Source organism: Onychostoma macrolepis, chromosome 07 (genome assembly GCF_012432095.1).
Source record: "Onychostoma macrolepis isolate SWU-2019 chromosome 07, ASM1243209v1, whole genome shotgun sequence".
Lineage (NCBI taxonomy): Eukaryota > Metazoa > Chordata > Actinopteri > Cypriniformes > Cyprinidae > Onychostoma > Onychostoma macrolepis.
Genome location: NC_081161.1, coordinates 6,094,861 through 6,109,977, shown reverse-complemented (window position 1 = coordinate 6,109,977; position 15,117 = coordinate 6,094,861).

Below are 15,117 nucleotides of genomic sequence, written 5' to 3'. Positions count from 1 at the left end.
TATGTTATTGCCATAGGCATTGTGAATTTTATGCATTAATGCAATGACAGAAAGACAGAAAACATAACAGGAGAACACTTTTAGTCTGTAAATTATCAGAAAAAGAATTTCATCACAGCAGTAAGTAGGTCACATATTTTGTCAGTGAGTACAAAAAAACCTGTTGAGAGTGTGTTTGTAATCCAGTTCAGATTCAGATTCAAAGGAAAAAAGTTTATTTCATGTTTTTAAGGGCCTTCAGAAAGTCAGATTGGAAAAAGATCTTCTGAATAGCTGTAAATAAAGTACTTGCAGTGATGACGTATTTTTGTAAGCCAACCCGTACGTTCACATCACCCACGGTCCCTTGACAAAAACCCAATAGGATTTTTCCACTGGCTTTCGGATTATTGCAGAAAATAAACTCTGTGACTGATAAAAGTTTGTAGTTCTTACACTTCTTGTCCATCATGATAATCTGTACAAAGTAACACAAATTTGATGCATTTTGAAGCATAAATTTAGTCGGCAGAAGTAAAAAGCTAAACATAGGTTATAAACAATCTACACCACAGCCACATGACTTTAACGTCACCAACGCTGAACATTTCTCCTGAAAGTTATAATTTGTTACAATAGTTTGCAAGACTGTGATTATAAACATGGTGAGGCTGTGAAAGTGATGTTTAACAACCGCCTTTTTCAAGACAAGTAAAATCTTTCTAAAAATCACAAGGGGGTGTTATTGATGTATTTTATGTCATAGAATAAAAGGTGAATGTATCTTGAGCTTGTGTTCACCACCAGTGTTGTGTAAAGTTACTTTTAAAAGTAGTGAACTGCATTACAATGTTGCGTTACTCCATAAGATTTAACTAATTGCATTACTTTTTATGGAAAGCAATGCATTATATTACTTTTGCATTACTTTTTGTCACCTGGGCTAGGCTTAGGCATTTTTTGGCAACAAAGGCCCTTTCACACCAAAAGTGAAATTAATAAGCACCACACTCCCAATTTCTCTCAACACAGTACAGGAGAGGTGTCAGTGATAACTTGCAATACTTATTTGAAAAAGTAATTCAGCTATTTTGTTGTGAATTTAAATGTAATGCATTACTTAGTTACTTGAAAAAGTAATCTGATTACATTACGTGCATTACTTGTACACTGAAAAAAAAGAGATACTAAATTTTTTTTAAGGTAAGTGGTTGCAAACAATTTATTTTAGCTACATTTAAATAAAAATTTAAAAAAAATTGACCTATTGGTTTTTTACCAGTGTCTAAGGCAATTCATGCCAGTTATGAGTAAATTCACCTTTTTTGCTGTAACAATAATCCAAACCATCCATGCCACATATTCTATCATCCAGTATCACTGCATGCCTGTCATCACTTTAAAATACAACAGTGAAATATAAAGTTTTTCTCCTTTTATTATAACAGTTTATTTTGTGTAAACCACAGGTTTCATTCAAGTAGATAGATACCTCTTTCTTCATGATTATACGGGGCTGCTGACTGGTGTTGAAAAGCCGTTCAAAATTCTCCAAGAACTCCACTTATTTCCAGCTGGCTGCCTTTCACACCCCTTTCTCTGTGCTCTTCCCTGGGCTTTTCCATGCTGCTTCAGTCCCGTCTTTGCTGTCATCGGAAAACAGATTGAATAAACGACAAACCACACAGTCCACATTAGCACAAACTGGGTCTTTCAGCATGCCGTCGCACTTATTGACCTGAAGTCTTGCTTCTGTGAGACCTTGTAAAACCAGGTTTCTTCTTTTCCGGATGTTACTGTAATTGTTGGCAGGGCCTGTGAGTTTCTGCTGGAAGGATAACTTGATTTCGCCACCACTTTTGGCAAGTCAGTGACATTATTTATTATTGTTAAGACTAATTTCATGTAAATTTCCAACTTTCTCAGAAAAAAAGGGTACAAAAGCTGTCAATGGGGCAGCACTTTTTCAAAAGGTACACTGCATTTTTTTAAAAGAGTGTAATAATGTCAAATTCAAAGTTTTACTTTATAGTACATTTTAAATTACTATTTTTAATACAATTTTGCAGTGTTTTAGAGAAGTACACTTATTTTGATGTGTTGACTAACATACTAAACCACATGTAAAGTATTTGATTATAGTGCATGTACTGTGTTGTTTAATATTACATTCAAAGTTAGCATATTTTAAATTGCAATTTTCTCATTATAAATATGTAATTAGAAATATAATTAAATGCACAACACACATTTCAGAAATGACTTTTAAAGTATATTTTAGTTTACCATGAATTCTTGTCTGTGTATTTGGCAGTATAACCATATTTTAAAGACAATAGACGTGAATATGAAATTGCATATAAAGACGTGCTTTAAGTCCTACTTAAGTTGGTCAAATGTAATTCCATTTAATATATTATAATAATATTTAATAATATTTAAACTATAATACATTTTCATTTAATTGCAATCTCTTAAACAGCTTAACAGCAAAATTCCATGTTAGATATGCAGCTATCGTACAAAAATTAGCAGTGCCTTAAAACACAAAAATTATGTAATACTGATTTTGATGTTGAAAATAAATGCATAAATGTATAAATAAATATATCGTTAATAAATCAGGTTCGGAAAAACAGTACATTGTTGAATTTCAGGGAAATAGAGGAAGTTGACTAGACAGCCTTTTTTTCAACATCGTTCCCAAACATTCATCCAAATACATAAACACACTGTTCATAGACACGCAATCACACCCACACACAGCTTCGGAACTGTCGTGCGTCTTATATGTTTCCAATGAAAGAAAAATATACCATATACTGGTGATGACTATAATGAACAGTCAGACATTAGTCAGTAGTTTAATACAGAGTCAAGTAAAGGGTGAACAGGTGACCGCATTAGTAGGAGTTGGAGCAGTTTCTCATCATACAGCATGTCATTTTGAGTGACTGGGTCAGGGTTAATATCATTATCAACTCAAACAAAAACTAAAAGCATTAAAAAAAAACATGTGAAATACTTCAAACTAAAATAAACATTAAAACTAAAAGGAAAACAGAAAATTTGCAAATGGAATTGATTTAAAATATTGAAAACTATAATAGTACATCAATGATCCTAAAATAACATTGGACTTGTGGTGCTTATGTTTTGTTTTGTTTTGTTTTGCTTTATGGAAAATAATAAATAAAAAACTTCCTCATTCTGCTCCTGTAACAGATTTTACAGCTGTAGTGCAAATGTATTAGCAGACCTAACATAAAATGTTCTGAGGTATTTCTAATGAATCCTGTGATTCGTTACATAACATTCACTATGTATTATAAGCCAATTTAAATAAGATTGTCTATAACCATTTCCAGCACAGTAGCCAATACATGTTGGAGAATAAATATGCTCAGAAACAAAAGGGCAGTAGGCATCTGTAAATGTTTAGGAACACATCTCTTTTTTCAGTACTGCCAACAAGAATGGTAATGATGAATCAAAATGACCAAACGCAAACTGATCCATAGACTATAATCCAAATTCTCCCATTTCTCAAGAAATGAAGCCTGTGGAAAAGTTCAAAAGTCAACTAAGTTGCATCCCTCTTGCTGCTATCCAGAACAGCTGTCATCCATGTCTGGATTCAGTCATCTTTCCTGGCTCTTGCATGACTGTACAGGTGTCTGTAGTTGGCTCATGACACAAAGATTGATAGTAGCTTAAAGCCGGTGAGTGTATATATTTCTTGAGTAAATTTGGCCTGAAATTCATAATTTTTTCACTGAAATGCAGGCAGCCTGTTGTGCATGAGCTTGGTGAGTGATCTGTATATACACTAAGATTTAATAAGATTGCGGGTAATCGAAGGACGCAAAGGATACACCTGATGCATCCTTCAAAACAGGCCAAATGAAGGACGCAAAACAAAGACTGCTGCTAAGGATCCTTCCATTTGAGACATCCTTCGACAGAGCTTTTTGGCATTGCAGCCTAAATATGCAGACTTACTAGGATGTGTCCTTCTGTTTGAGAAGCACCCCTTTTGTGCACAATGTTTGCCTTGTTTTGACGGCTCTGTAAAGCCAACCTTCTTTGTCCTCATGATTGGTTGAATATATTCAATGCCTGCACAATGCCTGGTCTATGCCTGGTCAAACTACTAATCAGTCATTACCTTCAGCAGGTATGAAAACAACAATAAAAACAATGCCAAAACCCAGAAAAAAGTGGACATAAATAATGGGTCTTATTCCTTAAGCATGTATACACAAGAATTTGAGCATGCAATTTGCATATGATTGTTCACAATCATGATTCACCAACACATGATTCATGATTCACACACTAAAATGTTTTTTGTTTTTTTTTAATGTAAGAACTGAAACCATGCGAATGCAAAAATAAATAAAAAATTGAACAAGCTGAACATCACCGCCCACTGCAAATCCTGCTTTTGGTTTAATACATCTAAGAATAGTGTTTTGGTGCTATATGTTTTTATGTTTTGTGAGAACATTGAAATTAGAGCCTAAATGTTAAAACAACACTGCGGTAGAGAACAGAGGGGAAATGAGTGTGTATCTGTGTTTAATTCTTTAATCAAAGAAAACCTAGAGCTTCAGCTGTAAGGCTACGTCTAAGCTTTTCTTCCTCTAAAAATCCTTAGTTCTCAACTTTTTTTTTTTTTTACTTTAAGACCTTCAAAATCCCTTCAAAATGAAGTAAGTTATTTCCTCTTGTATATAGCTGCTTATTTTCATATATATATATATATATATATAATATACAGTAGGGCAAAAAAGTATTTAGTCAGCCACCAATTGTGCAAGTTCTCCCACTTAAAAAGATGAGAGAGGCCTGTAATTTTCATCATAGGTATTCCTCAACTATGAGAGACAAAATGAGAAAAAAAAATCCAGAAAATCACATTGTAGGATTTTTAAAGAATTAATTGGTAAATTCCTCGGTGAAATAAGTATTTGGTCACCTACAAACAAGCAAGATTTCTGGCTCTCACAGACCTGTAACTTCTTCTTTAAGAGGCTCCTCTGTCCTCCACTCGTTACCTGTATTAATGGCATCTGTTTGAACTCGTTATCAGTATAAAAGACACCTGTCCACAACCTCAAACAGTCCAACTCCAAACGCCACCATGGCCAAGACCAAAGAGCTGTCAAGGACACCAGAAACAAAATTGTAGACCTGCACCAGGCTGGGAAGACTGAATCTGCAATAGGTAAGCAGCTTGGTGTGAAGAAATCAACTGTGGGAGCAATTATTAGAAAATGGAAGACATACAAGACCACTGATAATCTCCCTCGATCTGGGGCTCCATGCAAGATCTCACCCCGTGGGGTCAAAATGATCACAAGAACTGTGAGCAAAAATCCCAGAACCACACGGGGGACCTAGTGAATGACCTGCAGAGAGCTGGGACCAAAGTAACATAGGCTACCATCAGTAACGCACTGTGCCGCCAGGGACTCAAATCCTGCAGTGCCAGACGTGTCCCCCTGCTTAAGCCAGTACATGTCTGGGCCCATCTGAAGTTTGCTAGAGAGCATTTGGATGATCCAGAAGAGGATTGGGAGAATGTCATATGGTCAGATGAAACCAAAATAGAACTTTTTGGTAAAAACTCAACTTGTCGTGTTTGGAGGAGAACGAATGCTGAGTTGCATCCAAAGAACACCATACCTACTGTGAAGCATGGGGTGGAAACATCATGCTTTGGGGCTGTTTTTCTGCAAAGGGACCAGGACGACTGATCCGTGTAAACGAAAGAATGAATGGGGCCATGTATCGTGAGATTTTGGTGAAAACCTCCTTCCATCAGCAAGGGCATTGAAGATGAAACGTGGCTGGGTCTTTCAGCATGACAATGATCCCAAACACACCGCCTGAACGAAGGAGTGGCTTCGTAGAAGCATTTCAAGGTCCTGGAGTGGCCTAGCCAGTCTCAGATCTCAACCCCATCGAAAATCTTTGGAGGAGTTGAAAGTCCGTGTTGCCCAGCGACAGCCCCAAAACATTACTGCTCTAGAGGAGATCTGCATGGAGGAATGGGCCAAAATACCAGCAACAGTGTGTGAAAAACTTTGTGAAGACTTACAGAAAACGTTTGACCTCTGTCATTGCCAACAAAGGGTATATAACAAAGTATTGAGATGAAATTTTGTTATTGACCAAATACTTATTTTCCACCATAATTTGCAAATAAATTCTTTAAAAATCCTACAATGTGATTTTCTGGATTTTTTTTCTCATTTTGTCTCTCATAGTTGAGGTATACCTATGATGAAAATTACAGGCCTCTCTCATCTTTTTAAGTGGGAGAACTTGCACAATTGGTGGCTGACTAAATACTTTTTTGCCCCACCGTGTATATATATATATATTAACAGAAACCAGGAGTGTTAACATGTTAAAGTTAACCAGGATTGATTTTGTGATTACAGAAGATTCAGGAACTGTATGAACTGTAAAAAAAAAAAGTATTCCAGTATAACTGATGTATTAAGCTTATAGTTCATGTAAAATTGATGCTAAATAAGACTTAAAATAATCAGAATACAAATCCGAAAAATCAGTCTGAAATCATTTCAAACTAATGGAAAGTAATCGCATATTATGCACACTATAATTGACTGCATTAGGTTAGTTTAGGTTATTTTCCTTGTACTAGAAAATGTAACTTACAAACTAGCTTCCAGTTCACAGTTTGAGCTCTAGAGTGAACATGCATCAAGCAAACAGCTGCTGGCATGAGGTAGCAATACAAGGCTGACATGAGAAAGAAATGACAGATTTTATGTACTGTGTAGAAGCCATTTGAGAGAGAAAAGCTTCTGTATTTCACTAGATTATTTTACATTATGTAATGTTATTGCTTAATACTAGTAATGTGTAAATGGTCTTTCAGAATTAAGGAGACATGGTTACATCAGATGAGTGGAAAAGTACTCTCCTGCTTGTGGCCTCGTTGCTTGTGCCTGATTCTCCCTCTGGAGTCACTCTGTATGTAATCAGGTGCGCTAGAGGCCTCAATTTAAGCCAAAGTACAAGGGCTGCCAAGACTTGCCCGTTTGCTCCTTATTTTCACTCATATCTCAGCCTCAAGAGCCAGGCTACAGGTGCGAATGTGCGGTTCAGGGTGAAAATGTGAGCTGGAGGTTGCAGGGAGGTCATTCATCTTCAGATTTTCCGCTCTGGAGGATCAGTGTACGTTTTGTACAATAACCTACACAGATCTGGCATTGAAGCTCATGGCTCTTCCATCATTCGTTATAAGAGAGATTCATGCCATGCAAATAGTGGTATTGTGAATGATCTGGCTAAACAATAGAGTCAAGGCTGGACACACATTCTGGCCCTGTCAGATCAAACACAGCTGCCCATGTGCCCTCAGTAACCCTGCTCCGTTTTTGTAATTTATAGTACCCCACGTCCTAGATTTCCTCTCGACAAACATCAGCAGAAAGACATAGTAATTCAGGGAGCCATCCATAAACACTGTCAAAAGGGAAGTACAAAGATGTGCCTGAGAATTTCTCCTGTAAAACAACATTGACAATGACAACTCGAGGCACTCTGAGGAGGCTGTGATAGTTGGCCACAGTGTGTGAAATTTGGAGTTACGTGCTATAATGCCCGTATTGCCAGTTACATTTCACAAAACACTGACTGCACTCTTAAGAAAGGCTCCAAAGGTTTTTTTCTTTTTTATTTTGCAGTGATGCCATAGAAGAATCATTTTTAATGTTGCTCAAAGATCCAGAAACAGTTCACTCAAAAATTTAATTTTACTGAAAATGTCCAAGATGTAGATGAGTTTGTTTCTTAATGGGAACAGATTTGGAGAAATGTAGCATTGCATCACGTGCTCACCAATGGATCCTCTGCAGTGAATGGGTGCCGTCAGATTGAGAGTCCAATCAGCTGATAAAAACATCACAATAATGCACAAGTAATCCATACCACTCCAGTCCATCAATTAATGTCTGACGGCACCCATTCACTGCAGAGGATCCATTGGTGAGCAAGTGATGTAATGCGACATTTCTCCAGGTTCAAACAAATTCATCTTTGATGGCATGAGAGTGAGTAAATTTTCCATAAATAATGAACCTTTATTTTTTAGAAAACAGCTCATTCTGGATGGAGGGGGAAGAAAAAGGAAGCATATCGCACCTATGTCATTAGATAAAGCCATTTTGTGGCTACCATATAAGAACTGATAATAATGTGTGATGTACATTAAAGGAATGACATGCCAAAGGATTTAATTAAGATGATAAACTGCTACCACTACTGAAATTCATTATGTGTGACGAGTTAATCACACAAACTTTCAATGTCTGATTTATAGTATGTCATAACCATATTTGGATAACAGTAGATGTGTTATCATATAAAGGCCTGTGTTCTATTAAGGCTTGTCTGTTGAAACACTACTGAGAGGCTGAAAGTACATCAAGATGTCAGACTTTGTTTTTCTGACTAATCGCTGGCTCAGCATACTATTGTGCTGCTTTGTTCTACATCTTATTATAAAGACTGCAAACAGACAGGCTTTGTTTAAACCTCAAAGTCTTAAACACAAGCTTTGATGTCTGGTTTTCAACACCAATTGAAAGGTGCATTCAGAAGTTTGGCACTGATTTAAAAAATTTTACAAATTAAGAAATAGACTGTTTCTGTAAAGAGTTAGCTGAGTGGTGTGCATGCACGCACTGTAAATTGATTGTACTTACAATACCTTTCTATAAAAAGTGTTTTAATTATATATATGTTCTGGGTCTTAAAGAGTGCTTAAGTGAGGACTTTCATGACTAAATGCACTTTGCAATAATGTTTTATTTTACATTTTAAATCTTTAATTGTTAATAATATTTGTCATGCTTTAAAGAATTACAGTAGCCTACATTTGCTTTGATAAAGCACATGTAAACAACTTTATTATAATTGATCTCTAGTGTGTTCAACAGTACATGTAAAGTTAATATATTAGAAATGTATTAAACTGCAAATGTACCATTGCAATGTGTGTACTAGCTAAGAATGCTAGCTAAGTAAACTACCTTTAATCTGCAAACACAACAAAAAAACAGTTAGTAATTAGTGCACATTTGTTTACTTAGTTTAACCCATTTTGAGCTTGTTTGAAATTGTTTGTTTCTTTTTCTTTAACAATTTTGATTCCTCCAAAATTCTTCAAGAAACAAGATTTAGGTAATTTAAAAAAGAACAACATTTTTATTTTATTTCATTTTATTTTTTTGGCATCTATGCAAATGCTTCATTTAAGCAATCTGGTTTCCCGTCATGAATAAGTTTGCACAGTAGAAGCTGGGAAATGAGAGAAGAGTAAAAACAGCTGACTGCTTGCAACTCCATTATAAACAGAGTGGCGGTGCTTGTGTTGTGCTAACTCTATTGTTTTTAAAGTGGGCAAAAAAATTAGGAATAACTGTGTGGTTTGAATTTACTGCTTTAGTGGTCTTGACTGAGAAACGTTCTGTCCTTTCGCTTGCCATCACATGCTGTAGTTTCTGGTTAATTGAAGCGAAGCTAAATTAATTAAGGGAAATCAGATGGTGGCAGGGATCTGTATTTTATTTTAGATGAGTTAAAGCTGACTTTCAGAGAGTGATGTTTTTTGTTTTTGTGGGCACGGAGTCCAAGTGGAGAATATATCCAGAGAGGAGCTGTTTATGACACAGATCAGCAGAGTTTAATGAAAATCAGGCCAGGCTACATGCAAGGCTGACCGCTCTGTCTTTGTCTGTGTGCTCTGGTCCTTGTCTTTCCCTGGCACCTGGGTCTGCCTACGATAGCAGCCAATTCCACCACGGCTTCTGAGGTTTTGGGATGCTTGGCTTCAAGTGACAGGTCTGTGCTTTACTTCTCACCACTTCTGGCTTTCAGCATCTTCTCTCGTTCTTGGATAGTAAATCAGCATCTCCTCCCAGCTACGATGACTATATTTTCATGGCTGTGTCTTCATATTTATGTTGATATGTTGGGCTCTCAACCATACAGTTTTTCATGTACGTTACTTAAGGTACAATTAATTGAAAGGGACAAATGTGTTCTTTCTAAGTACCCTCGTGTACCTGAGTGTGTTTATAATCATTCGAGGTTCAGAAAAATATTTGCTGTTATTGAGCCAGAACAAAATCTCACAGCACATCCTGAGACTAAACAAAAGTGAAATCATCTGTCAGCTCTGTGTGTAGCTGTCAATCTGAATACAGAAGCTGTTGACTGATGACTGATTGAAAATTGAGTGTTTAATCTTATCATTATACATTACTAACACTCTATCCTCTAATTTGATACTGTTAAGTGTTTTGACACAATCTGTATTGTTAAAAGCGCTATATAAATAAAGGTGACTTGACTTGACTTGATGATGCTGGTCCTGTATAGCCATTAACTAACTACCATAACACACAGCAGCCCACATTTATTATTGGGTAATTCCTGGATTTTGGTAACATTTCAACTTATTAAAGACCTTTTATTATTTTCAGTTTTTTTTTTTTTCAGATTAAGACACCTTTTTTATACAGAACTTGTTATAAAACAAACCTCTACCTACTGCTCATGTGTCCCTCATAACAATTTACTGTAATGTGACAAGTGGTGATAGGGTTGAAGACTGTAACACATTTGAAGGGATGCATTGTTAATTTTGTACAATTTCAATTTTTGGTTGTTTCTCTCTCATATCGTCCCCTTCTTTCTGGGTCAACATCTGCATGGTCAAAATGATCTTTTTGCTGCAAATGTGGGTGCAATTTCTGATGTATGATGCTTTTCAAAGTTTAAGTGGACACTTAAATATGAGTATAAAATATACTGAAACCATGACTATTTAACATTTCGACTTTATTCTCGTAATATTTCGACTTTATTCTCGAAACATTTCGACTTTATTCTCGTAATCTTAGGTTATTATTTTTTTTTAATGTGGCACTAAAACGCCGTCGTAGTTTAAGCTTGATAATACGCCTCAAAAATACCTGCAACCCACTAGAATATCTGAGGATCTGCAAACAAGCCTTAGAAGAAGCACATAATTTAAATTCTGAAATGATTGACAGTCATTGAATGGGACTTTCTGCAGCTGGAGGAGGCAATGCTTCATTTGTGGATCATTGTGTTTTTCAAAACATAAAGTATTTGGCAGCCTTTGTTGGAACTTCCTGAATGATTTTGATTTAAAAGAGGAAGAACATGTCTTGTCTCTGAAAGTGTTTACAACAGAATCCTGCCAGCTGAGTCTGTACACACTGATGTGAAACCCGAAGTCCTTGAGACGTTCCTGAACAGGTATTGGCTCCTTTACCAATGGAGAAAACCTTACAGTTTGTGAAAAGTATCTTATGTGTATCTGTGAAAAGTCTCTCTTCTGCTTTTTTCAGACCATGCAATGCATGTTTTAAACGCAAATATTCAACCAAATAGCCTACAGAATGACAGTATATTGAATAAAAAAAGTCAAATATAACAGAAAGAGTGTCAGGATGCTATAAGATGCTCTATACAAGAGCCAGGAAATAGGCTTATACTGCAGGATTCTTCTGAGTAATGCCTCTCTCTGGAGAACGGGAGAGATAACCATGAATTACTATTGTGGAAAAATAAGGCAGTCAGGGAAAACATGTGTAAATCAAAATAATTCCATGAGAACAAAATGAAAATGTGATTTTTTTTTTTCTTCCATTTACTATAGGCAAGATCTCTCTTACACCTTTCAAACCCAAATCTTAACTAGCAGACAAAATATGACTTTACTTTATTTTTAATGCAAACATGAAAGACAATCAATCAGGAAAATTCTGCTGAAGATACTTTTCATAGTTATGTTTAATATCCATTGTTATAGGCATTGGTTCTGATTACAGTAGCATCCAAATAATTAACCAAATAATTATCTAAACCATTTGAAATATATTATGACTTCATTCATAATTATTCCAAATAGTTGTTATCAATAATTTTCTTGAAAAATTAATAGCTGTACTTCAATTACTGATATTTATTTATTTATTTATTTATCTTTTCTGGATTCTCTGGATTTTTTGATGCTGGAAATCATTCAGTCTTACACTGTAAAAATTTTTTTTGAAGTTGCAATTAAAGATTGAAGTACGTTTTACAAGAAACTATTATTACAGTCTTTCTACTTCAAAATGTCAAGTTCAATTTAATAAGTCACTTTCCGTTTCTTTGTAATTTTTTTAATTTACTAGCAATTTCTCAGTCAAAATTGTAAATCCTACATCCTAAACATGTTTTACAGTGTAAAATGATAAACAATTTCCCCTCACTAAACCACATGATGGTTCCTTGTTTTTATACAAATATTTTAGAGAGACGATATTAAATTCAGCATTTAAGGGCATAATAATTACACATAAGGGACCTGATAAATAAAATAAATACAAAAATGTATAAATTATGAGTTAATACAAAATATTTCTAAATTATTAATCATTGTCTTTAAAAAAAGTTAATTCTAAATAATAAATATTTGTAGACTACTACCTAATAAAGGCTAATACCTTTTTTCTGCAAACAGATAAAACAAAAACAACTGTAAAAAGTAGAACAGAAATTGCTTTTTTCAAGCATGTGCACTTACTGTAGGGATGATCCACTATTTTTTTTGCTGTTGTTTTTTTAGAATTGAATAGAATTTGGTCAACAATATGTGATAGGACACACATTGACTGCATAGATGGTAGCATCTGATATTTACATTTCGGTTGGCGCCACCACCAAGTGACTAACACCAAAGAAACCTCAGAGAAAAGTGACGTCCATTGGAATGGATGCCGTGTCTGAACAAATTAAAGAGACGTGAGGGATGTGAGACTTCTGGAGAACAGTATGAACTGTATTCTGTCCCTCTGTTTCTCTGTAAGCTGCTTCTTCACAGCTGAAAATGTTAGTTCCAAGAACGAGAATGTTGGCTGGAATCGGGGCTGCTGCTCCCTCCTCTTTCAGCAGACGTCAGCGGCAGGCCTCGGTGACTCTCTGCACATGTCAGACTGGTGTTTTTCCTCCTGGGAAATAAAAATATGAATCAACAAAGCTGGGGCATTTGAACTCTTTAAAGAGCCAGACCCTGCGACGACCAACATGTGCGGATAGACGTCACAACAAACCAACTATATAGTTAATTTATGGTTCAGTGGAACAACACACAGCTCAAGTTTCACCTCTTATAGTCATCTGGTTCTTGTAGTCTTCTAACTATACGCCGTTGAATAAATAAAGCCATTCACGTCCTACATGGTTAAAGTAAGTAAATTACAGCTTTGATTGAAATTTGATTGAAAACATTCCCCACGCAGAGTTGAGTTAAACTGACATCAAGAGACAATTTCTTGTTATAGTCTTTGTGAAAGCGGTGACATTTTGGGGAAAAGCAAAGTAAAAACAAACGTTTCGAAAAGCGTATTGTGTCATGAACTTTAAAGGAGCAGTTCACCCAAAAATGAAAATTTGCTGAAATTGTCCAAGATGAGTTTGTTTCTTTATGGGAACAGATTTGGAGAAATGTAGCATTGCATCACTTGCTCACCAATGGATCCTCTGCGGTGAATGGGTGCCGTCAGAATGAGAGACCAAACAGCTGATAAAAACATCACAATAATCCACACCACTCCAGTCCATCAATTAATGTTTTGTGAAGTGAAAAGTTAGCATTGCCAAGTCATTTTAACTTTAAACCATTGCTTCTTGCCAAAATGTTTTAGACTGTTTCTGCTTGTAAACGGTGCTTGATCTGTGCATATTTCTCTCCTGATTCAGACGAGATGGCTTTTTCACTGGAGAAACAATATTATGGTTTGAGAAATGGCTTAAAGGAAAAAACGTCTAAATAATGGATGTTTTCTTACAGTCATGCAGCTTTTCACTTCACAAGATGAGGGACTGGAGTGGTGTGGATTATTGTGATGTTTTTATCAGCTGTTTGGTCTCTCATTCTGACGGCACCCATTCATTCATTCATCCATTGCAGCATCCATTGGTGAGCAAGTGATGCAATGCTACATTTCTCCAAATCTGTTCTGATAAAGAAACAAAATCATCCATATCTAGGATGGCCTGAGGGTGAGTACATTTTCAGAAAATTTGTATTTTTGGGTGAACTATTCCTGTAATGCCAGTGCAAAAGGCCTAGAGAGACCGAGCCTCCTGTGGGGTGAATAAACTCGTCTCACTCACAGTCTAGTCCTTTCAGTCTGGGAGAGAAACCTTTCCCAGAACCTTTCCGATCAGACGCAGAGGTCCTGCATTACGCATGTGCTGAGGTTTTTTTTTTGTTGTTGTACAGCTCAATCATATGTTGTAAGCTTATCAAAAATGTAACAGGGGCTCGTTACGTAAACTGCCTGGCATTAGTGTTGGCGAGAACGGCCGTCCCATAAAGACTACGTCACGACTGCACAGTCTGTGATATGGGAAAGTTTTCTCTACAATTCCGGTTTGATGACAATCATAATCATTCTTGGAATACAGTGAGTATACCTCTGATGATAAGAGGGTATTTCCAATGAATCACATGTGTTTATAGAAGAGTTGCTGTAATATCATTTATTATGTGTGAGAAATATTAAACCTTATTAGACATGTGGTTTCTGTCTGGGTTAAGTATTACTCAAGTGCCATTACTAACCACTGTTTTATGTCTGTCTAATAATTTTTTTTTTTTTTAATTAAAAAATCAAGAAACTCCAGGTTAAGCATCGGGGTAAGTTTGAAAAAAAAGAAAAATAAATAAATAAATAAATAAAAACAATTAAAACATCTAATAATTTAAAAGTATTATTATTATTAAATTAATAGCATTTGATTAATATATTAATAATATTATTCATAAAATTATATTCATATTAAAATTAATTATTCTGAAGATGTTTCGCCAGTCACCTGAGTAGCTTCAATTAATACGCTGATTGCATACTGAAAAATTTATTAAATCAATGAGAATATTTGCAATCAATGTAATTGAGGATACTGTGAATTTGGATATACTACTGTTTTCACACACTATTTTCGCCTGCTCTGTGTATATAGTATATGCAATTTGGGATGCAGCCATAGTGATTTTCCCCACCACATTAA